General features: G+C 41.4%; 1 long non-coding RNA gene across 2 annotated transcripts in view; it reads left to right on the forward strand.

Moving 5' to 3' along the window:
- Positions 1 to 22964, forward strand: part of LOC102428742 — a 115680-nt gene extending 92716 nt beyond the window's left edge. The window contains exon 5 of one of the 2 annotated variants that reach the window (XR_002826347.1): positions 22837 to 22964. This is a non-coding gene — a long non-coding RNA (uncharacterized LOC102428742). Of the gene's footprint in view, positions 1 to 21340; positions 21991 to 22836 lie in introns of those variants that run through there. The other variant, XR_001351005.2, reaches the window with a different exon arrangement.
- Positions 22965 to 23541: the final 577 nt, after the last annotated feature.

A 23541-nucleotide genomic window follows, 5' to 3' on the forward strand; every position in this document is an offset into this window, starting at 1 on the left:
CAGAGAGTGTATATGTAGACTAAAAGTGTGGCCAGGGATGTCCACTCATATTTTCAGAAAAGCCCTAATTAAAAAAATTAAATTAATTTAAAAAATTAATCCAAATTTTTTAAACTGATATCTTGAGTTCTATTCAATTCTATAATTGGGAATAGTAGGTCTTTGCCCCTAGAGGGTAGAGAATTGACTCCCTCCCCACCCCCCCGCCCACCCACCACCTAGTCTTAAAATGAAGAATAACTTGTTCCTGGAAGGTCTGCATTCTTTTTTGTCTCGATAGTTGTTCTCAGGATTCTGGGATCAGAAGCCAGGCTATGACAGGAGGGACTTGCAAGTGTCATCCTTCCTCTACCTGCCTCTCCTCCAACTGCAGGTGAGGCTGTGATGGGGAGTTGGCCTGGGGCTTGTATTCTGCTGCCTGGACTCATCAGTTAGTAACCCAAACATGCGCCAGTTAAGACTGAGCAATTAGGATTTTGAGAAATAGGGGAGCAAGTGTGATCTCTTACAAGCTATTGTGATCAAATTTAACACAAGTGGGTGCTGATGGGAGGTAGGCTCTTATCTTAAGGAAAGATAGTATTATGCCAATTATTCTAGTTTAAATAAAACAAGTCTGGCTTCATTTAAAACAAGAACAAGAGGAACAACATTAAATAGTTGGGCCCAGAGTAGAGTTTGGAGGTGCTTAGAACTCACTGATGGGGCAGAGCTGGGCTCCACAATTCCAGAAGCTGTGGGAGCCCATCAGGAGCTCTGCAGTCCACCTGAGTTTGTGGGTCCTAAAAGTAGCCGCCACTGATAACAGCTGTTGGTTACTCTGCATTAGACTTTGGTTATCTCCTGGTCTTCAGTGAAGTCTTACTAAAGTCACAAACTGGTATCACTTGTGCTAAGGAGAATTAGCAAGGGCAGAGAGCCCTTTCTGGAGCTGAAGAGGAGGTATCAGTGGTGATCACCTCACTCAGACAGGCCTACCCCGGTGTCTGCAGGCCTGGGCAGGAGTACAAAGGAGATGTGCCCAGAGCCAAATATTTAAACATTCTGAATTAAGCTACCTAATTGCTTAGAACAGGTCCCATCTTCTTCCTTTGCCAAGTCTACCTTCATAATGACCTGGTAGGCCAGTTCAAATTCAGAATTTTCTCCCCCCTCCTCGGCCTACTGCCCACCCTCCATCCCCCTCTCTTCCCAAGCTGGCTCTGTCCCATATGAGGAGGGGTCTTATTCACTCATGAGTGGATATCCCTGGCCACACTTTTAGTCTACATACACACTCTCACAGCAAACATCCACCCTAAGTTGGTCCTTTAGCCTGTAGGGTATGTACACTTGAGTGTTCTAGCTTTAGGATGAAGGCCCCAGGAAGGAAGCCTGAAGTCCCTCTGGGCAGGAGATTCTCGAGTCCTGAAGACCCAGAGCATGGTCTAGACCAGTGGTTCTCAACCTTCCTAATGCCGCGACCCTTTAATACAGTTCCTCATGTTGTGGTGACCCCCAACCATAAAATCATTTTCGTTGCTACTTCATAACTGTAATTTTGCTACTGTTATGAATCATCATGTAAATATCTGATATGCAGGATGTATTTTCATTGTTACAAATTGAACATAATTAAAGCATAGTGATTAATCACAAAACAATATGTAATTATATATGTGTTTTCCAGTGGTCTTAGGCGACCCCTGTGAAAGGGTCGTTCGACCCCCAAAGGTGTCGCGACCCACAGGTTGAGAACCGCTGGTCTAGAGTGACAAGTAGGCCCAGTGGATGCCCCACCCCAGGAGGTGGGGCATGGCTGGAGGAAAGTCAGAGCAGACCCTCTTGCCCAGTTCCAAGAGCAGGAATCCAGTAGAGACCAGTCTTCTCAAATGGCTACCTCATAAATGTAACCCCAGCAGAATCAACAGTGGAGTAGAAGAGAAAAAGAGAGAGAAGATCAGAACAGAATAAACTAAAAAGACTCTGCCAGAGATCAAAGACCCCTAAGGAGCTCTCAGAAATGGCTGGGGTGACACCGAAAGGGGCTCATTTCAAGCAAATCAACCATTGGAAGGTTCAACTGTAAAATTATAATTTAAAAATCTGAGGATGTATATTTTGGGTTGGAGGTTACATTGTATAATTCTTTGCATTCCCCAGAGAGGAGAAAATGGTTCACAAGAGGCTAAGAGACTTGTCCACAATCACATTTCTCTTGCACAGCAGAGCAAGTATTCCGATTATGAATCCAGTGCTCTCTGTTTCAAATATATGCTGAAGAAGCAACCAGAAGAGCTAAAGAACATTTGGGGCAGGTCTATTATCAAAACCTCTGCCCTGCATCTCATTCATACCTGGATGCAAGGAAGAATCCTTGCTCCATTGATTTTCCTCAGTAGGCCTTCCCACCTCACTGATTTTTGCTGCTGATGAATTGGCTTTCTGGTGTTGGAGGTGTTTTATTTCCTTTGGATTCCCGTTACCCAGTTTACTATCCTGGTGTATTATTTTACTGCTGCCACAGTGGATTTCTACTTTGAGTCAACAACATTCACCCACTTCCCCAGTATGGGATTATTGACCTTACCCAGAAACTGCTTGCCTCATTCTCACGACTTGGGACTTTTTCTGGCCATTTTTAATGCCCCTTTTCTCACATTGTGTGGTTAGTCTTTAAACCCTGGGTTTCAACTGATACTTATAAAAAGGAGCCAAGAATGGGTGCTACCTACGAAGCACCTAAATTGTACTGGGGGCCTTTATTCCCGTAGCAATCCTCTGTGACAAAACAACGAAAATAATGACTTGCCTCTCTTGAGTGCCCACTGTGCCTGGCTAGGCTCTGCCCATCTATTTGGTGATTTGCTATCACGGCCCCTCAAGGAGGAGGGATTGCTCCCATGGCAGAAGTGAGGAAACTGGCGGAGAGCGTTACATGCACTGCTTAAGGCCGGTAATGGTGAAGCGAGGGTTTCAGCCCCAGTCTGAGTCACTACATGTTCTTTTTATTATGTTCTGTTCCTCCCATATTTTGTAATATAGTAACTTAGTGTGCATGCTTCTTTTCCAGGAGAAATAAATCATTATTTATAGTTTTATTCTCTGACCCATAAAATGTGATTGTCCTGGGAATGTTAGAGCTAGAGGGAACATTAGAAGGAGCAGCTAGTCTGACACTCTCATTTTATGGTTAGGAAACAGAAGGTCAGACACATTAGGTGATTTGCAGAAGGTTTTGCAGTGAGTTGTATATAAACCTAAACCCTTATTTTCCAAATTCTTATTTCCAAATTCTTTTGTTTGCTTGCTTGCTTCCAGAAACATTGTTAGGGGCCTATAAGAACCTAATTTACCAACGCTGGAAATGTACATGCATAATGTTCTCTGTGGCATCATTTTTTAAAATCTCTCCTTTTTAACAATGAAACCCAATATTCTCTAAAGGACTGTAAAAACTTTGAATTACCAGTTCTTAACTAAAAATTCAGGAACTGAAGAAAAATCTCTATACAGATGGAGTGTCACTTTTCAAAAGGTTAATAAAAAGTAATACTGCTATTATCAAAAGACTGATGAAATCTACAATATTTTTAGATGAACAGTACTTGGGCTTTAAAAGTAAACCTTTATTGTATTACTATTACATTTATAGTCATATAATTGCCCTATGAATTCATTGCTGAAATGAATTATGGTACCTGCTGTGATTTATAAAGCAGGACATAAAGTGTGGCAAAATTTCCTTAGCTTCACTAATGTAATGTCCATTCCCCTAGCTCCAATAGCGATAAACTCAAATAAAATGGCATATAAACCATGGGTCAGAAGGCCAACACATACAGCAACAAAACAAATGTGAATTAACATCGATCAGTAGTTCAGCCTTGATTGCCAACTATGCTGCTATTTCTACCACATCATTATCAGGAAATAATTACTGTGTCAAAGAAAATGGGCAGGGGATGCTCTATCCTTGCCAGTCCTGAGGGTGAATATACCATAAGGAATGTAATGAGGGACTAAAAGGATTAAGTTCAGAAGAAAAGCAGCTCATGAAAAGAAGGATATGCACAGGACCACACACATTTTCAAAGTAGTATCACTTATTATTCAGTGTTGCTCAGGCACGATATTGGAATTCTTACATGTCGGGAGCCAGAAAAAGGTTAAATCAATAGCTAGCTGCTATACTCAGCTTATCCTGTGCCTGGTAACAGGAGCAGTAGAACTGATGTTAAGTAGTTTCACTACCTACCCATCTACTGCCTCACTTCTCTATATTTCTATCTATCCGCTTGCTGTATGCAGTGTATAACTGTATGAGCAGCCCCTCAGTCCAGCATTGACTCAATTAGTGTAACAGCAGTTTTGTTATTATAAGACTGCTTACATTTTTTAAAGTTTGGCTAAATCAACTAGGAAGTCCCCAAAGCAATGTTTCCATGTTTTTATGCCACTTTTTTTTCATTTTGGAAAGAATTATAATTTTTCTCTCTCAGGAGCATAACAAATATTATATTTCTATGGATATGTCTATCATTTTCTGGAGATATTAATAACCAAAAGCAATGGCAAGTCTTTTATTTTATAAGAGCAGTATAGTATCTTGACTTGAGCCAAATACGGTTGTGTGGTCTGAAGCTTTAGAGAAATTACAATCCTAAAATACCACTTATTTGGATTAATTGCAGGAAGAGACGATCTCATTGTAAAGTAGTGTAGAGTCCGAAACTAGAAACACATCAAGGCGTGGCACTTTAGCTTTCTGGGAGAAGGCATACCTAGCAGCATGAGCCACCCACCATGAACTCTGAACCTGCCCACTCTCAGATCCCCAGCCATCTTCACCTTCCTGCTGTCACAGGGGGGAGACTTCCCTTCTCCTAGGGCCACTCCTTCCATGTGCCCAGTGAATCGTGGAACTCCTGTGGAACTTTGCACTGTTCATTACCTCCTCTCTCCCCACCTATCCTCAAACTCATTCCCTTCAAACAATTCTTCCCCTCAACTTTCAACAGGAGTTTCAACACACCCAAGCCCTTTCCCTCTTAAAACACCTATCCTCAAACTCATTCCCTTCAAACAATTCTTCCCCTCAACTTTCAACAGGAGTTTCAACACACCCAAGTCCTTTCCCTCTTAAAACACGCACACACAGAGCACTCTCTTTTCTTTTTTTCAAGCTGCTCCGGTCTGAATCCCGTCTGAATCCCACTCTGCTGAAGTCATCAGTGACCTTCATGTTGCTACTGCCAGTGGCCATGTTCAACCTGTATCTTATTTGACATCTCAGCATTCAACATTGGCAAGCAGTCCCCTACCCTGGCTGATGTGCTACCCTGCTCCCAGCTTTACTCTGTCTTCTCTACCATTCCCTCCTAATCTCTTCCTCGTCTAACCCAGGTTTAAATAATGCAACTCTGCAGGAAAGTGTTTGAAAGTGTGCTTCTTTGCTCTTTCATAACACTGATTTCCCAGGCAGTTTCAGCCACTCCTCTGAGTCATGTACCACTTGTGCACAGACAACTCCCAGCACATGTACCCAGCCCAAACCAAGATTCCGAAATCCAGGTGGACATATCCAATTGACTGTTCAACATCTCCACTTAGATATGGCAGAGGCCACTGAAACTCCCTATGTCTAAGTTTGAACCACATTTTTCCACCCAAATCTCCTTCCTGCCAGTGTTCCTTATTGAAAAGTACATCACATGCGCCCTATTACTCCTACCAAAAACCAGGGAATGAGATTGAACCAAAACACAGACTATAGCAAACCGTCCCTTCAACATTTATTTGGTGGGTGTGTTAGATTCCTACAGCCACCGTAACAATTTACAACGAACTGGAGGCTTAAAAATAACAGAAATGTATTCTCTCATAGTTCGGGAAGCTAGAGGTCTGAAGTCAAGCTGTCAGCAGGGCCATGCTTCCTTTGAAAGCTCCAGGGAGCAAACTGTCCTTGTCTCCTCCAGCTTCTGGTGGCCCCAGGCATTCCCGGACTCAGCGGCTGCATAAGGAATCTCTGCCTCTGCCTCCACAGAGTCCTCCCTCTGTCTACTCTTCTGAAAAGGACACCAGTCATTGGACTTAGGGGGCCCACTCTAAACCCAGGATGATTTCATCTTGAGATCCTTAACTAATTACATCTGCAAAGACCCTGCTTCCACATTCTCAAGTTCTGGGTGGACATGAATCTCTGAGGACACAAACTCAACTTACTGCAAGGGGAGTGGAGAGAAACACTTTTCATAACTAAAATAAATAAATAAATAAATAAATAAATAAATAAATAAAAACATTCATTTCCACTGGTCAAAGCAAGAAACTATTCTGGAGGAAATGACAAACTTCTTTTGACTTTTCTGCAGTTTTTGTTCTCCCCAGCTGTTTAATTTGTTCTTTCTTTGTTCCAAACTTAACACTGTATTGTTTGGTACACGAAAAGATTTTTAAATTTTGATAATTTTAAAAAACAACCCCAAAAAACCTAGTTTATTCCCAGTAAATAGCACTAGGTCTAATTGGCTTCAAGATTTTAACTAATTTTTAGCTGACTGATGTGAAAACATGTTCAGAGAGAGGCCTGCACTGGTGGGAGAGTATTTTTGTTCTTCAGTTTCCACTCAAGGGCACTGTACACTTTAGCACTGTATACAGGGGCCTGCATTTATAGTCCACCGAGTTACCTGGTGGAGTTGTTATACCTTTGAAAGATTGGCATTTTGACAGCTGTCCTACTCTAGACCCCACAAAACTCTGTAGCTTCCTCTCTCACCATGCTTGATCCTTGACAATGTCAATTTCTCTCCAACCTACCTCAGGGCCTTTACACATACTATTCCCTTTACCTGGTATATTACTTAAGATTTTAAAAGCACAGGTTTTGAAGTCAAGAAGACCTGCATTTGGGATCCTACTCTATTGTTTATGACCTTTTGCCAGTTACTGAACTTCTCTATGCCTCATTTTCTGTATCAACAAAATGTGAATGAAAGTAATATTCCCAAGATTGACGTAAAGATCAAATAACAAAATGGATTTAAATTTTTTTCTAAGTTACACGGCACTGTATAAACCCTAGTTATAATCATTACAATTATTCTAATACCACTATCCAGTTGGAGGCCTTGAATCTCACTATAAAGTGCAACTTAAAAGCAATGTTAAATGAACAGATCTGTCTCAATATGTAAGTGCTGGTGGAAAACTTTATTTTATTTCTCTTAAACTGACTGTGTTCTATCTGTATTCCTATCATAATAATATGTCAAACATGTGTCAGTCAGCCTCTATTTGAGTTAAGGTCCAAATAGAAGTTTTATTGCATAAATGGAAAATAAGGTGATTTTCTATACAGTTTTTTGTGCAACAGGGTGACCAGTTCATGTTGGTTCACCCAGAACCTTTCTGGTTTTAGCACTTAAAATTCCATATTCTGAAGACCCGCTCAGTTACCTAATGACACAAAATCACCTTTCCTACAGTTTGTCCCAGAACAGGGCAGAGGCAAGTCCACTGCTCCAGTGGCCACCACGAGAACGGGAGAGGCCTACCGTGGAGGTTCCTAGGGGAGAGGTGACCCCCTACCAGTGTCACATCCAGTCATGAGTTTTCATGTCCAGTCTGGCCAGAGCCCAAGGGATTTTAGGTCTGCTGCTCAGCCTTCTCAGTTCTCACCCACAGCCATCTATCTGCTAGGCAGTTACTACCACCTCATGGACCCAGAACCACCATCTTTCCAACTCCTCCCTCTGCCCAGTGTCTTCCCTCTCCTGGGTAGCATCTCCCCTTTGAATAAAATAATGTTTCTCCCAGGATATCTTCCCTTTTTAGGGGAGCTACCTCAGTGATTGGCTGCTAATTTCCTGTCTCCATCTTATTACCACTTATTGTTAATTCATCTCCTAAACAAAAGAGAACGAAAGCCTTCAGTTTCATGTCTGGCTGGTGTACCTTTTGGTAGGGTGCACATTATATCATAAGCAAATTATTGACAGGAAAAGAGGAAGCATGGCTATAAGAAAACATCAAGATCAACCGCAGGTATTTATAACCAAAAGACCATGTTGTAGACGTAGTATTTTTACAGTGAAGACATAGGATTCTTCTGCTCCTTCTGGTCATAAACACCCTTAGCTGGGGTCCAGGTACGGATTGCTTTACACTGAAATGTCCTAGCGGGATTGAGTAGTGTCCTAGCAGGGCTCTGGAGTCTCTGACTTAAACAGTACTGTGCTGTTGTCTTAGTTTCTCACATCTTGTCAGAAGTCAGCAGCAATTAATCTGATGCTATCTGTGGCTGCTGGTTGCTTGTTTGCCATCATCCACAGCTTGAACCATCCCTCTGTTTATTTTGGTTCTTTTTAAAGGCCCTCTTTGTAGTCTTAAGCACTGTAAGTAGATGGAGTGGAACCAGGAGTTAATGTGTAAAGTTTTTCATCTTTGGAGGGTTTCGTTTCAAACTAACTCCGGGTCACATGTGCACTGAGTTCAGTTTTTGTTTGGATAGAATGCTTCAGCTTGGAAAGAAAGAACAGGAAGTGGTACATTCCAGCCCCCAGGCAGCAGCTTCTGCTTGTCAAGCCTTTCTCGACAATAAGGTCAGAGACATTTAGTAAGGGCAGCTCTGGGAAGTAATTTACAAATTATGCTCAGAGCAACAACAAAAAAAGGTTTATTATTAAACTAGAAATGCTATGAGCACACTAGCAGAAACAAGGTTGTAAAATGAGTTCACCTCCAATCCCAGTATCATAAGACTGTGCCAGTTAAAGAGAGAGGCACTGGTGGGAGGGAAACCAAGACCATAGTTGGAATCATGCTCCCTGCAAATCAACTCCGTGGGCATGGACACGGCAGAGGAGAAATGACAACTGCTGCCCAGGTTGTGAAGGTTGGCGGCCAGAAGACGGGAACGAAGAGCAGCTTTTAAGGACACAGTGAAACACATTCGAGTTTCAAGCATGAAGAGACCGTGGAAGGCAAGAGAAGCTATCAAAGAGCTGGTGCTTTCTGAATAAGGAACTAGACAAAGACACCGAAAAGCGTGGTTACAGCTATCACAGATGGATCCTGGCAATAAATACTTTCAGGCTAGGAAAAAATGAGTGACCACCTTCTAGTCTTCCCTGAAGTCTGGGATTAAACATTTCTTGGCATTAAGAAACTGTTTCCTGTTTCTTTCATTTCATCACTGAGGATGTCCCAGTGGCATTCCTCCAGGGGTAAGGAGACCTTATAAGGGCCCAGCTGAACCATGGGCTGCCATTCTCATAAGCTTGACCCTTTTCCTGAATTGAGAAGAGGCAGTACTGACATTGGAGAAGAGACACAAATACCATCTAGTATCATGATGATGAGTGTCTGGTTAACTTGGCAAGGCCCAGTTGTTAGTTATGCCGGATTATAGCCAGACTGCCAACATCTTCAAAGAGAAAAGATGGTACGTTCTTATCGTCAGCATACTTCATCATCCTAAAATGCCACAAAGAATCTGCATGTACCTGAATCATACGTTCTAACCAGGCCATAAATCATTCACAGGGTAAAAATGGAAACTGTCAAGTTCATTACAAAGCACAACTGCTTGGGAAATTAATGAACATTTATTGATGTCCTTAAAAAAAAAAAGAACGAAAAACAAGAAGGGATAGTCTGTAAAATGAGACTATTTGTAGATTCAAAATTTCCCAGGTCACCCTTTACTTGTTATGCTCAAAAGATGGGAAGCTGTTTTTAAAGGCACACAATCTCTGTCTAGTCTCCCAGCACATTGCTTTGTTATTAGGAATGCCATTTGTGCTTGAGCTAGGAGGAAATCCAATGTCAAATGAAAGGGGTTTCTCCTTTTCATGAATTAGCCTTTCTTTTTGCCATGCCATCAAAAAGTGAGGACACTGCTAATTTCCCAAATCTCTTGCAGGCTGGCAGCAAGTGATTCAAGCAGATCACTGGATGCCTTTATCTCCCAGTGACTCATGCTGATGAGAGCCAGCTTTATGGGTTTGAAACCCAGCTAAGTTCTCACTGCCTCCTTTGTCTTTTATATAGCACAGCTAGTAGCTTAAAGTGAATTAAAAATTGTTTTTGAACCATACAACTTGTTATTAGTTATTTCCCATACATTTTTATCTGCCTTCTTGGTTGTATCTAAGTATTATGCTGACATTTTCTTTGCAATCTGAAATATAATCTTGACATAATCCTGGAAAATGATAACTCTATGGTATGTCCCCAAAGTAGAGAACATCTGTTTCATTTTTAAAAGGGAAAAGGGAAAAGGCATTAACTTATTTCTCATCTTCTCTAACTGAACTTTTAAAAGATTATGATATACAAGGAAGTGCAGTTAATAATCTAGAATTGTAGAAGATAATCTTATCTAGAATGAATCTGAGAAAATGACAAAGAAGGGATTCAGCCAGGTGGTTTTGTTAAAATAAACTCCAAAACATTTTCTCAAGGTAAAATCATCTCTATCTTTATTAGAAAAGAAAAATAATAATTTCATATTAAGACTATGTATCTCCTTTTATTAGGAAGATTCAAAGATTTGGCATCATCAGGTTGGAGTTACTAATTAGCAGTATTTTTCTTCTAACTCAAGACTTGCTTCCTCTGAGAGTTTCTGAAGAGGCAACAATCCTGCTGACTGAAAGTACACAGCATTTTCAAATGGTCTTACAGATCAGTTTATCTTAAGTAATTTTCCTAATGTGTTTGATAATATCATGTTTCAAGAGTAAGCAAGCCATGTGAAGTTAGTACTCTTCCAATCCTTTCATTTGTTAGATCAAAATCAAATTCAACAGAAAAGCCATAAAGATAAGCTATCAACTTGTTAAGCTGTCATCACACACAGAAACTGGCTAACCCAAACAGGTTATGTGACCCATGAAAGCAAGAGATATTTCTCATCCCTTTGGTGAATAAAAATACTTCCTGCTGTCACTTATAGCTTAAACCAAATAACAAATATTAACCTTTAATTATTGCTGACACTTGTCAAGGTCTTGCATTTGATACTGCCATAGTAATAAATGTACCCTTCACTCAAGAAAAAAAAAAATTTAGGGAGCGAGGAAAGGAGAGAGAGAAACATTGGTGTGAGAGAGACCCATTGATCGATTGCCTCGTGCCCTATAACCCAGGCTCAAACCGACGGCCTCCTTTCGGTGCACAAGCAATGCTCCAACCAACTGAGCTACACCGGCCAGGGCCTCTTCACTCAAAAATTTGAAATGACATATTCAACACTTTCAATGTATAGTTTGTTAAAACTAAAAACATTCAAAAATGGCTATAAGAGTTAAATGAAACAAGCTATGTTTCAGCAAAAAGAGCGAGGGGTTTGAGAATACTTAAATTGAGACAAAACTGACTTAGATTTCATCTAAATTCACCTATTTACCAATTGTATAACCTCAAGCAAGTTACTTATGCCCTCTGAGCCTTGGTATCCACATATTAAAAACGGGATAATGGACCTTATTTCAGAATGTTATTTTGCAAGAGAACATATAGGAAGCATTTACTACATTATTGATGCATAGTAGGCATTCAAGTTGCTAGTAGAACTCTTTTTGTAGAACCCCGATAGTATTTAGGAGAACTTGCTTCATTATACTGGTTGATGTTCTCAAACTGAGTATCTTTCTAAAATAGAAATAAACTGCCTCTGGGAATACAATGATTCTGACAGGAGGTCTAATGGAACGTCATCAGGATTGGCATCACACCATTCAAAGATCCCCGGGAACCAGAGATGGTGCTTGTGAGACCCAGGGTTGTTTTGTGTGCTACGGTACCTCTCAGGGCTGGGGAACAAGGAATTCACTTAAACCACTCTTCTTTTCTTATGCTCCAGCTTCTTTGCATAAATTAGCTTTTAGTGACCGAAGTCAACCATGTAATATTGGGGCAGCATAAAATTAAACAGATGCACTAATGAGAAAAAAAAGTAACGTGAGATGACAACATTTAGTCACTGAAGTTCTGCAAAACAGGATGTTCTTTCCACACCACCTCTTCCTCTCATTCACTAAAGATGACGAGTTACAGTACTTTGGTGCTTGGCAATTATCATCCCAGAAGGAACTTGGCATGTCTATGAACTAGAGGTGTGTGTTGAACTTGCTTTCCATTTTTTTAAAGAGATTCCCAGGGGGCTAGCAGAGAATATATAACTTTCTATAAAGTATAACTTAAATTCCTTGAAGAGGAACAGTAAGAGTGAAAACTTACAAGAACTATAATGATAAAATTTCTTTTATTTTTTTAAATTTCTTTATAAAAGTTGTAATTGCTAAGGTATCTTAAGTAGATAGCACTTGGGAAGAAATCATAAAGAACTAAAATATCTAGCAATGATAAATCAGGAGGTAGTGGTACCTAGGAATCTGAGTTAAAGCACACTTCAATATCCAATCAGCATAACCTTCATACAGTCAACTACCATTTGCCAAGTGGTTATTATGCACAAGGTACTATGGAAGCCACATGGAATACACTAATATGAAAAAGTCTGACTTTAGAATCTATAATGGTGGAGATAGACACATTAAAAATTAATAATTTTGTAATGTATTAAAGCACAGTAACATTTGTGGGCATAGTGTTGTAGGATTATGAATTAAGGGTGCATAGTCTTGCTTTGGAGGTATCAGAGAAGGATTCCTGGCAGATATAACACCATTTCTAAGCCTTAAAGGATAAGTAGAATCTAGCCATTGGTAATGAATAGAAAAAAGGCCATTCCAAGAATAAGAGACCATGCGAAAAAAGTCTTGGTGATAAGAAACAGCATGTGCAGAGAACAATAAATAAATCAATACAGAATCTTTGAGTGTGCCAGAGAGTAGTGAGAAAGAACAGTGGGATGCAGTTTGTGGAGGATCTGATAGAATAAGGATAGTAAAGGGGATAAAGAGTTGAAGAGATTTAAGCAAGGGAGCAATATGGGTTAAATTTGCATTTTTAGTGGTCCTTCAGATAGTATTATAGAGGAGAGATTTGAGAGGGAAAGAGAAACAGAGGGAGAAAGAACCACCAAAACCGTTGCATTAATCTAAGTAAGAGATGATAAAGATTCGATCTAAGGTCATGGTAGTAGGAATGGAAAAAATGGATTCATTAAATACATTTTGGAGGCAAATTAAACCAGTGTGGACAAGTGATAAGGATGTAAAATGAACTGCTGGATTTCTAACTTGGGTAACTGAAAGTTTGGTGAAGACACTGAAAGAAAGAATACTCTAAGACAGCGGTTCTCAACCTGTGGGTCGTGACCCCTTTGGCGGTCGAACGACCCTTTCACAGGGGTCGCCTAAGACCATCCTGCATATCAGATATTTACATTACGATTCATAACAGTAGCAACATTACAGTTATGAGGTAGCAACGAAAATAATTTTATGGTTGGGTCACAACATGAGGAACTGTATTTAAAAGGCCAGAAAGTTGAGAACCACTACAAGAGGAGTCAATGAAAGAGGAAAGATAAAAATTCACCATCAATTCCATTGGAGAGGCCAGTGAACTATATCAGTGACAGTGACAAACAGGAAACTGGATAAGGAAATCTAAAACTTGAGGGAGAGTTGGAACTGGATATATATGTGGGAGTCATTAGCAAATAGGTATTCGTTCAATCAAAATGGGGCATTTTACTCAGGTGAAGCATATAGAATGAGAAGAGTATCTGACAGAGAACATAGAGAAGGACCCACAGCACCAAATGTAGCAGAGGCTGGGCAAGATACAGGCTGACAGCATCTACTAGATTTAGCAATTAGTAAGGCATTGGTGACTGAGGAGAGGTCAGGTGCAGAGGGCTGAGGAGTCAATGAGAGGGAAGCAAGTGGAGAAACTTCCTTGGAAAAGAGGAAAATTGTGGTACCAGGAAAATTGGCGGTGGGGTGGGTATTTCCATACTAGTTGTAAAAAAAAATGGAATTCACTCAAGCATATTCATAGATTGAGAGGAACATGGAAAGATCCATTTTCTTTGATAAATCAGATCCAGGATATTATGCATGAATAAAATCTGAAAGCACTTTAAAATTTTATTTAAAACCATAATTCCTCCCCCCTCCACACCCCCCCACACCCCCACCCCCCACCAAATCTTTCATCTATATGCCTAGCGACCTTCAGTTTGGACTGATTGTGCTTTTCCTGACTTTTTCAGCCAACATTTCTGCTGGCACCACTAATAAGCCATGAATGCAAGCAACATAATGAAGAAGGAAATAGAAGGGGGGAAACAAGGCCCTGAAAAATTCAGGCTGGAAAATCACCTTCTGAAGGGGTCGGGGTTGGCTGGTCACACACTGAGTAATGCCAAGTTGGCTGTGCTCCTTTGAAATGTATCCAAGCTCCATCTCAAATGCTAAACACTGCAGAACCCTAAAAGAAAAAAGTCATGTGCTATAAAGTATGGGCTTGGTCCACTTTCAGGGCTGTTATTTTCCAGAGAGAAACCATGGTGTCTGTAAGTGGTGGCATAAAAGCAATTACTTCATTATCTTACTTCCCAGCAGTAGATGACATCTAACAATTACTGTTTGGCTGCATACCTTGTAGTGTCATCCCTCCTCTGTGAACACCCAGGGTGGTGAAATCCAGGGCGTGCTGACAACACTCCTGGGTGTGTTGTACTGACTTTGGCTGGCCCAGGAGCTCTGCCCAGTTTCAGGTGGCAGACTCCTCTTGATCATTACTGCGATGGTAATACCAGGGCAAGATCAACACAGAAAGTAAAACTTATTTTCCCTGCTTATCTATAGTTATTTCACACGCTTTGCATAATTCTTTAACAATAAACCCTAAGGACCTCTTGCATTTGGGACACAGCTTTGGAAGTTGAAAAACTTTATTAGGTATATGTTGATAACCTGCCTTAAATTCACTTGGGGGAAAGGCAGAGTATTTATAAACTTTAAAAAGAACCAATAGTGCTCTGGTGTGGATACAGAACTGAATCCACGACGAAGTCAATGACAAATGAAAATACAATGAACAAACTGAAGAGGAGACATATCATCAGGCTGCAAATGTTGCTTTCCAGGTGGTTTCCAGGAGTGGGTGGCAGTCTCTTGTTTTTGAAAGATAATTCTGGAGATTAAGGATCCCAGCCAGAGTGGTGAAGATGCATTTAGACAGTGAGGACATACTGAATGCATACCTGTGAGCATCAACACATCAACAAGGGACCTGTTTGTGGTCCTCATCTGTCTAAACTTTGATTCAATTATATTGAATTTCACCAGGCATCCCAGTCTGACTAATGCTTCCCCACAAACGCCCACTCAACTACTCTTCAGGCACCCTAATATAGCCTGAAGTTAGCCAGGACTTGTATGTATCATGATTTACATATAAAACAGCAAGTTCTCTTCACTCAAAACCCTCAAGGCTATTGAGAAAAGGTGACTGAGCTGAGAAACATTTGAGTTGCTTCCTAGATTCTGGTAACATGGCTAAGTTGAGATGAAGTTACAGCTCTCTTGGGGTTCCGGGCTACTAGTTTCATAGCTGACAATGGTAGCTGAGGGGCAGAATAGCTCAGTGAAATATTGGACATTTGCAAAAGGTTCCAAAAGTTCACTCCTGGGAATTTAATGATTTCTGCTTCCAAGTTCTGGGAGGATGCTCCTGTTTCTTATGCTTAATGTTGGAGCTACTTTGTTGCCATAGGAATTAAAACACTGAGTTTCACATCAAGTCACATTCATTTTGGTTCATAGCCCTGGAAAAACTGATCAATAAATAATAACTAAGAAGAGATAATTACATTAAAAAATTGTAGTTGCTTATTGACAAAATAAGAAACAGGAGCATCGGGTTCCTCAGTTCTCATTTATTCCTTTTCTAGAAAGCTATAAGATAACAAAAGATATAGATCTAGAATTATAACACTTAAGCTTAAATTTTTAAAATCATCTAGAACCATTTAAAGAACTATCTTTTTCAGTACCAAGATAGTTTTTGGAAATTGAGAACATTTTCTCGGTTTGCAGGGCCTAATTATACATTGGTACATAGTAAGTGCTAAATTAAAACATTTTTAAATTTCAAATTGAAATAGAAACATTTTTGCCTAAGTCAGAGAGAACTAGAAAACAAAGGACCATTGTCCTTAAAACATTTTCTTTGGGAAGGTAAGAGAAGAGTGGAACATTTTCTTGACTGTCCTTTTTTGAGGTGGAAGAAAGAATAAATCTTGACTGACTACCTGAGGAAAAAAAGAAAACATATTAAAAAATATATAGGTTGAGATTTCTAACCTTTATTAAGGGCCTATATTGTGTACCAGAACCCTCAGCTTACACACTACAGAATTAATAGGCCATGTGGCATGTGTGACAGACTTGCCAAATCATTCTAACCATGATGTGCTCCAACTATAATGAACACCCTGTCCCTGCTCTTCTTCAAGCTACTAGCTCATCCTTTTTCCTCATGATTTCAGTGACACCTCTCCTCCCACCCCCAGTCCTCAAATCTAAGTCATGATTATCATTTCCCTGATTTAAAAAAAAAAAAAGACTGAACTAGTACAGGAGACAATATATAATTAGCTATGTAGGGTTTTGCTTTTTAAGCACCCAGAGCAAATTAAATAACATATTAACAGAAAAAAAAATCTGGTCTTTGTTCACACTATTGTTTTTAAAAATGTGAAATTTCACTATGGTGCCAAACCATACAATGACTAAATAAGAAGAAGCCAATAAAACATGACAGATACCATGGGGTTGGGTAACACCGAGAGCCTGAGGCCTTGCTAGGCATGTGCCTAAAGGCCTCTGGCCATCAGTTTCCTATGCCTGTTATTCAAGACCAGCGCATTCACAACATTGAAGTGTTTTTTTAAAAGAACTTTTTTATTATTTGAGCAATACTACTATATTCTGCCACATTTAAAAGTGATAGCAGCTACAAAAATAAAAACTAAGAACTTAGTGACTCCCCTCAACACTCCAATTATTTATTATTTTTACAAAGCAATCCTAATATATAAAAAGCCAGGGGCCATCATGACCAAAACAACCGGACAGATGACTGAACAGCGGGCTTTGTGGGGCGACCAGGCCAGTGGGGGCGGGGAGAGGGGGGTGCGGGAGCAGTTGGGGGAAACCAGGCCAGCAGAGGGGGCAGTTAGGGGCGATCAGGCAGGCAGGCAGGTGAACAGTTAGGAGCCAGCAGTCCCAAATTGTGAGAGGGATGTCCAACTGCCGGTTTAGGATGGGGCCTAAACCGGCAGTTGAACATCCCCCGAGGGGTCCCGGATTGGAGAGGGTGCAGACTGGGCTGAGGGGATCCCCCCGCTCCGTGCACAAATGTGCACTGGGCCTCTAGTTTTTAATATAAGAAAGCTTGTTGACGGCTTGAAGAAATAAGATGCCTGCAACAGTCTTGTAATTGTCCATCTAAACTAAGAGGCTTTTAATTTTGAGCACAGAAACTTCACTGTATCTAAGAAAACCTAGTGGTTTCGAATAGGAGCATATCTTTATGCTGCTGCCTAGAAACTATTGATAGAGCAGAAGCTTTAGAGTATGGATAATGACGTTGCTTTTTGCTCCTCATAGAACTTGAGACAAGTTATTTAACTCTATTAGTCCTTAATTCTGGCATCCCCTAAATAGAGTTATTTATATCTTCTCCCTCTGCTAAACAGCTTAGAGATCAATTAGATAAGCAGTTGAAAAGGTGTCATGGTGTATCTTTTACAGACATAAAGCCTAAAGCCCATTTCTAAGAGGCTTTACTGTTTCCTTCTCCTGGGTGGGCCTGGCTTCGTTGAAAACATCAGAAGAGAGGAATTAGTTGAATAATGAAGGCAACATAAAAACATTTCCATTCCTGCCCTTCCCATTAACTTATGACTCATTCTTCAAGTGTGGTATTATAGTCACTTCCTCTGGAAGTTTCATGTCACGTGCAGATAGCTCCTGTAGGTAGCACACCTCAGATCTTGGACAGTATGAGTGTAAAAATAGTATAATTATAGCATTCTGTACGTCACCCCCAAAGATGGTACAAAGTTATTCACACAAGGTCTGAAGGTATTATTAGCTATTAGAAGAATAAAATTAACTCTGATGTAAAACATTATTTTCTGGTAAATCCAAGCCTTTTTAATAGGTGGGGAGGGACAAAAAGGGACAAGGGGTTGAATTTGAGAAGAAAGCTAACGAAGTTATCTCCCTGTGAAACCATTGGGAAGGGAAAGCATTTTCTTACTTCATGATGCTCAAATACATAGATGTGGCTAGATTCAAGTCTTAACTCCCTCTCGCCTTCCTTGTTAACGCTATGTGGCCTTCACTCTTTTTCTTGCCTCCATTTCCTCATCTCTAAAATGGAATAAAAATAATAGCACCGAACCTCAGAATTATAAGTAATAAGAGGATGAAGCACTTGGCATATTAACTATTCCGTTTACGCTTGTGGCGCTGTGTTTAATGAGCACATAGTACCTGCTCGGTAGCTATTGTAGATAAGACAGCACCCACCTGTTCTTTAGAAGTACTAGTGTGTTTTCTAACGGCCGCAGCAACGTCGTTTTATTCTCACCCTGGTTGTGAAGTGCTAGCGTGTTGAGATCAGTGAGGAGGAAACAGACAAAAGGCAAAATAGACTTAAAATGACAAGAGCTAAGTGCTCATTGAAAGGTCCAGATTAATTTTGGGCCTCGAGGATTCTCAGCCTTTAGTAGCCATGTCAATGAACTCATTGCTCCCTAACCCCCATGCTACACTGTAGGTTATGCTTAGCTAGAGAGCAAGACAAACACTAGCCCTTAAACTCTCAAAGAGCTGTTCTCCCAAACCCATACTTGTGGGAGTGCACAGGTCTGGAAACGTAAGGATATGAAATCACCTTCGCTATGGCAGTGAATGCTGCTAGTGACTAAGTTAAGGGAAGCCGTGACTTTCTGTGCGTTTTGCTTCTGTTTTATGCTTTCCACGTGGCAATATTCGTATAACTCTTTAAAAAAACATGCATCCTGTTAACTACTGTTCATTTATTTCCAATTGATGTTTGCTAGGAAAAAATCCCACCCAGGCATCCGTTTGTAGACTATTCTGAGGAACCATTTGCTGCCATGTCTGAACGCCTCATCTGAGCTCTTCCCCGGCCTCAAAATACCGGCTCCACAGGACCGGCCGTGTCATGACATGTGAGGCACGCGGGGAAGGGTTGTCTGTGGTCTCAGGAAGGACCCGTGCCCCTCTGTCCCCTACAGGCTTGCAGCTTCCTCCCACCCCACCCCGACCGCCTGTCTTGCCTGTGCCCCAGGTTGGTGCCCCTGCAAGCGAGCCTTTTCGCAGCAGCTTGGTGTCAATAAACAACCAGGAGGGATGAAGGTTTCAAAGGGCCAAGCCCAGTCTGTCCTCTCCTCCCACGCGGAGGCTGGGAAACTAACCGGTGCCTTGACATTCCCAGGAGACGTGACGCACGTGTCTCGCTGTTGCCAGGGATCGCCGCCTCCTGTCAGACCCGGCTTTGTGCTGGGGTTTCAGGCAGAGTCCTATGGCCTCGGGCATTTTTTCTGCGCGTCCTGAGCACACTGTGACCATAAAGCCGGGTTGGTGAGTCCCTGGGAAACAGCAGAGGTCACCAATGAAAGGAGCTTGCCAGTCAATGACTCTCATCTTTAATAGCTTTCAAGGGGCTTGGCCCCATCGTTCGTCTGTGTCCCGCTGGCTGGAGGGGATAATGCTGCTATTCTTTTCATCACAATGTCAAGGCGCTGCTTGCTGCTCTCCCCTTTTGATCAGCCACACTTGGGACACACTGAACTTTCTCCTCTGCCCTCAAAGTCCCAAGTTGCCAAGCAAATGCCTGCAAAATAGAACAGGGCATGCAATTGTAGCCACTAAAGACAGAGAGAGAGACGATCATGTGTCTATTTCTATGCACATTTCAGGGTTCTCCCCACCCTACAGATTCCTAAGGAAGAGCTACCCATCATCTGTTTAAGCTCTTCATTACTTTCATGAAGGAATGACATTCTCCCTTGCCCTTATATCCGCTGTCACCTTCCAGGTTAAACCACTCTGTCTCCAAAGCCCGGTTTCTGAGATGAAGGAAATTGTTTTTAATTTGGTACTTTGAGTCACAAACAATAATAAAGAGTAGCTGAGAAAAGTTGAAAGCATCTTATTTTAAGTGTCAGACTTTAAAAGTTTCCTTTATCGTATGTTTCCTCTCCCAACCTTGCCCTATGTTGGCTTATAAATACCAGGTTGAATGCTTGCTTTGCCTGAAAAAGTCCGTAATCCACTTCACCATCCCCTGAAAGGCCACACCGAAACCCTAACCCCTGTGGGGCCCCAACATTGTCCTTCACCATCCAGTCCAAGTAGAGTAGAACCATCTTTGAGAGCACAGCCACATTGAAAACAGGGAAAGGAGGTACAGTTGCCTCACCTACATTATGCAAAAAAGATCTTGCTGTGTAGCTCTTTTTTTTTCTGTTCTTGATCGTTTGCATAATTGCAGTGCTCTTCTGATTCACTCTGCCATCCAAGACTTGGCTGCTGGCCCTGCAAACTGCTTTCACATAAAACTGGAAGTCAAGAAGTAAAGTATGTTGCTCCAATTAGCCTAAAATCCAACCTAATTCCCTGTTGGACCAAAAGAGGACTTTCTAAAGACAAGTAAAAGCAGTGCCTATCACTTCAGTAGCCGATCCCTAAAGGAAAGTTGGGTTGACTGTCCTCTTTCCAGCTGAGCTAGAAATGACATTTTAACATTCTCATTCAAGGTCAATGGCTGTATTGTCCTCTCGTGGTAGTTGCAAAATCGACTGGGGTGGGGGCAGGTGATGAAAGATGAGGGGAACGAAGCTTCATTACTGTTACCCAATCAGCCCCTGCCCACCAGCTGGAGGTCAGGGGAGTACAGAGACGCAAAGCTCAGCTCCGCCGGGGAAAAAGGAGAGGTGTGTTTGTTGGCGGAGGAACACGCACTGTGTTGTAGGTTGGTGATTGCTCCATTTGTTTACGTGGTGACTCATCCGTGCGGCCACTCTTTGTTCTTTAGACAAGACAAACCGTCCAGCAGACCAAATCTTTGTTTCTTATGAGCTCATCTGCTTCTGCCTTCTGCAGGCCACACCTGTGATTATAATTAGGGCCCAGTGCTTGGGATGCTGCAATCCTTTCTAATGAAACCAATTGTGAGTTCACAAACGAGATGCTTAGCGAAGAGGGAATACCTCAATTGATAGAATCGGTGTCATTAGCCCCTTTCACTGGTTATTCTGGCTGCACTTAGCCTTCTATTAAGATTTGGGTGATTAACATTTTTCAGTAATATGGGGCATTTTTACATTTTCAAGGGAAATGTGACGTTAAACTAACTGGGACACTGTGAACAAGCCTAAGAAGGCGAGGCTTTCGGAAGCAAACAGCTGATGAAGAAACGGGTGAAGTTGCACCTCAGTGACATTGGTGAAGAAAAGAGATCCTTGTAGCATCACTGAAGTGAACTCCTAAGAGACGGCATTTGTACATCATCACATGTTGACTATTTATTTTGACCACATCTTTCTTATAAGATGGGCATATGTTTCAACACTAACAGGCTCAGTGTGTTGCTAAAATATTCTGCATTATGAATAGTCCACCCTCAAGTCGGAGAGCAGCCGGATGGTTTTACAAACTCACTGTTCTTTAGATGAAAAAATGTAACACAGAACTTTTTTGTTTCAATGAGATTGAGACTTGGGGACATGCAGGCCTTGTTCTAAAGTAACAGAGTTCCTTTTTTTTCTGAAGAGCCATTGTTTCTCTTTGATATAGTGTTCTTTCCTGATACTTGATAAGGAAAGGAATTTGTGATTACTGGGTATATATGCAGTTTGCCGTTCTAACCTCTTTTTTTTTCCCCCGCGTCAAAATAGGAGGAATGGGATTTTTTATCCATATAAAGCAGATAAGACTTATTTTTTCCCTCTACAAGGTTTAATGTTTAAACTCTGCACCCGAATATTACAGGCTTCAATTGCTCTATTGTATTTCCATCAGACAAAGAATTTAGTCAACTGCAGTGGCATTTTAGCTTTTTAATCCTGTTGCAAATTACTGGATGTACCATGAGATTTTTCTCTTGTGTATCAAATAAAGTTTAACTTGGGAAAATAAACGAAGCAAAATCTAGGGCAAGGATAATTAATTTAACTTATCAGTAAGCCCATATTCATCTTAGGAATTTAGATAGAATGAGTATGCTTGAAAAATATATATATACTCATGAAAGCTGCTTTTTTAATCAGGAAGAATCCCAGAATGTTATAATTAGCTGTCAACATTGCTTCACACAGTGGTCCCCCAAGTGTGGCTCCTGGACGAGCCACATCAGCATCCCTAGGGAGCCTGCTTGCCTCCAGGGTTGCTGCCCACGAATAATTCTCCACACTGTCCCCAGAATGCCCCTGAAAATACTGACCTAATTATGCCACCCTCTTCCTTAAAACTCTGACCCAGCTTCCTATGGCCCTTGAGTCAGGATATGAATGATTTTCACAGTTCCCCACCCACTGCAGCTCCATCCCTTCCTGCATCCCCTATGCCCCTTCCCCCCCCCCCCCCACACACACACACCACCACCACCACCATCAGGCACCTGCCAGCCCACATGCAGGCACAGGTGCACACACACAACCTGCACAACCACACAGCTCCAGCCATCTGAGCTCCTGACAGGTACACTCCTGTCTCCATCTCACCCTGAGGCTCTGTTCATTGTTCCTTCCTCCTGAAGTTCCCTTTCCCCTTCCTCCCCTCCCACTTTTCCCACCTCTCTTATCTGCATAACTTATTCTCATCCTTCCAGGACTCATGTTGGTTCTCACTCATCTCTAGGAAGCTCTGCCTGAACACTCCCACCCAAGCCTAGGCTGGTTGCCTCTCCTAGGAATGTTCTGTGCTCTTCCATCACTGCACTCACCACCCAGACGTACCGAACTGCAAGTACTTTTTTATCTTTTTGCCCCTGACTAAACTATAAGCTTCTAGATGGGAATGAATATCTCTTACAGTCTTGATATCCCAATAGCTAGCATAGGGCTTGGTTCATAATAAGCATTTAATAAATATGCATCGGATGCATGAATGAGTTCCTGGCTACTACAGATGAACAGAGTTTGGTCCAGAGAGAAAAAGTGTCCTGACAAATCTACTTTGTAGGATGAACACCCTAACCTAACCCCCTGTTGTTCAATCCAGTGTTCTTGCTATGAAATCATACTATTAGTTAGACCCAAGGAAAAATTCACCCCCACTGTTCTGTGTGTTGGCTGTTCAACTCTAGACAGAGAAGTAGGATTAGGAGGCCTTTGGGTTTATTTTATAACAATTTTAATGACTTGATTATGATTTTGTGATGAGATATCCTGAGAAAGGTGATGACCCCATACCAAGATCGAGTAACATATCACTTAGTACCACTTCCCAAGTCCCCTAGCATACACAGGCCGTCTATTGGCTGCATGGCACAGGGTTCCTCAGATCTTAGCTAGATACCAGTGCTCTATTGGTT

This window comes from Myotis lucifugus, unplaced genomic scaffold (genome assembly GCF_000147115.1).
Source record: "Myotis lucifugus unplaced genomic scaffold, Myoluc2.0 scaffold_5, whole genome shotgun sequence".
In the NCBI taxonomy this organism is placed as follows: domain Eukaryota; kingdom Metazoa; phylum Chordata; class Mammalia; order Chiroptera; family Vespertilionidae; genus Myotis; species Myotis lucifugus.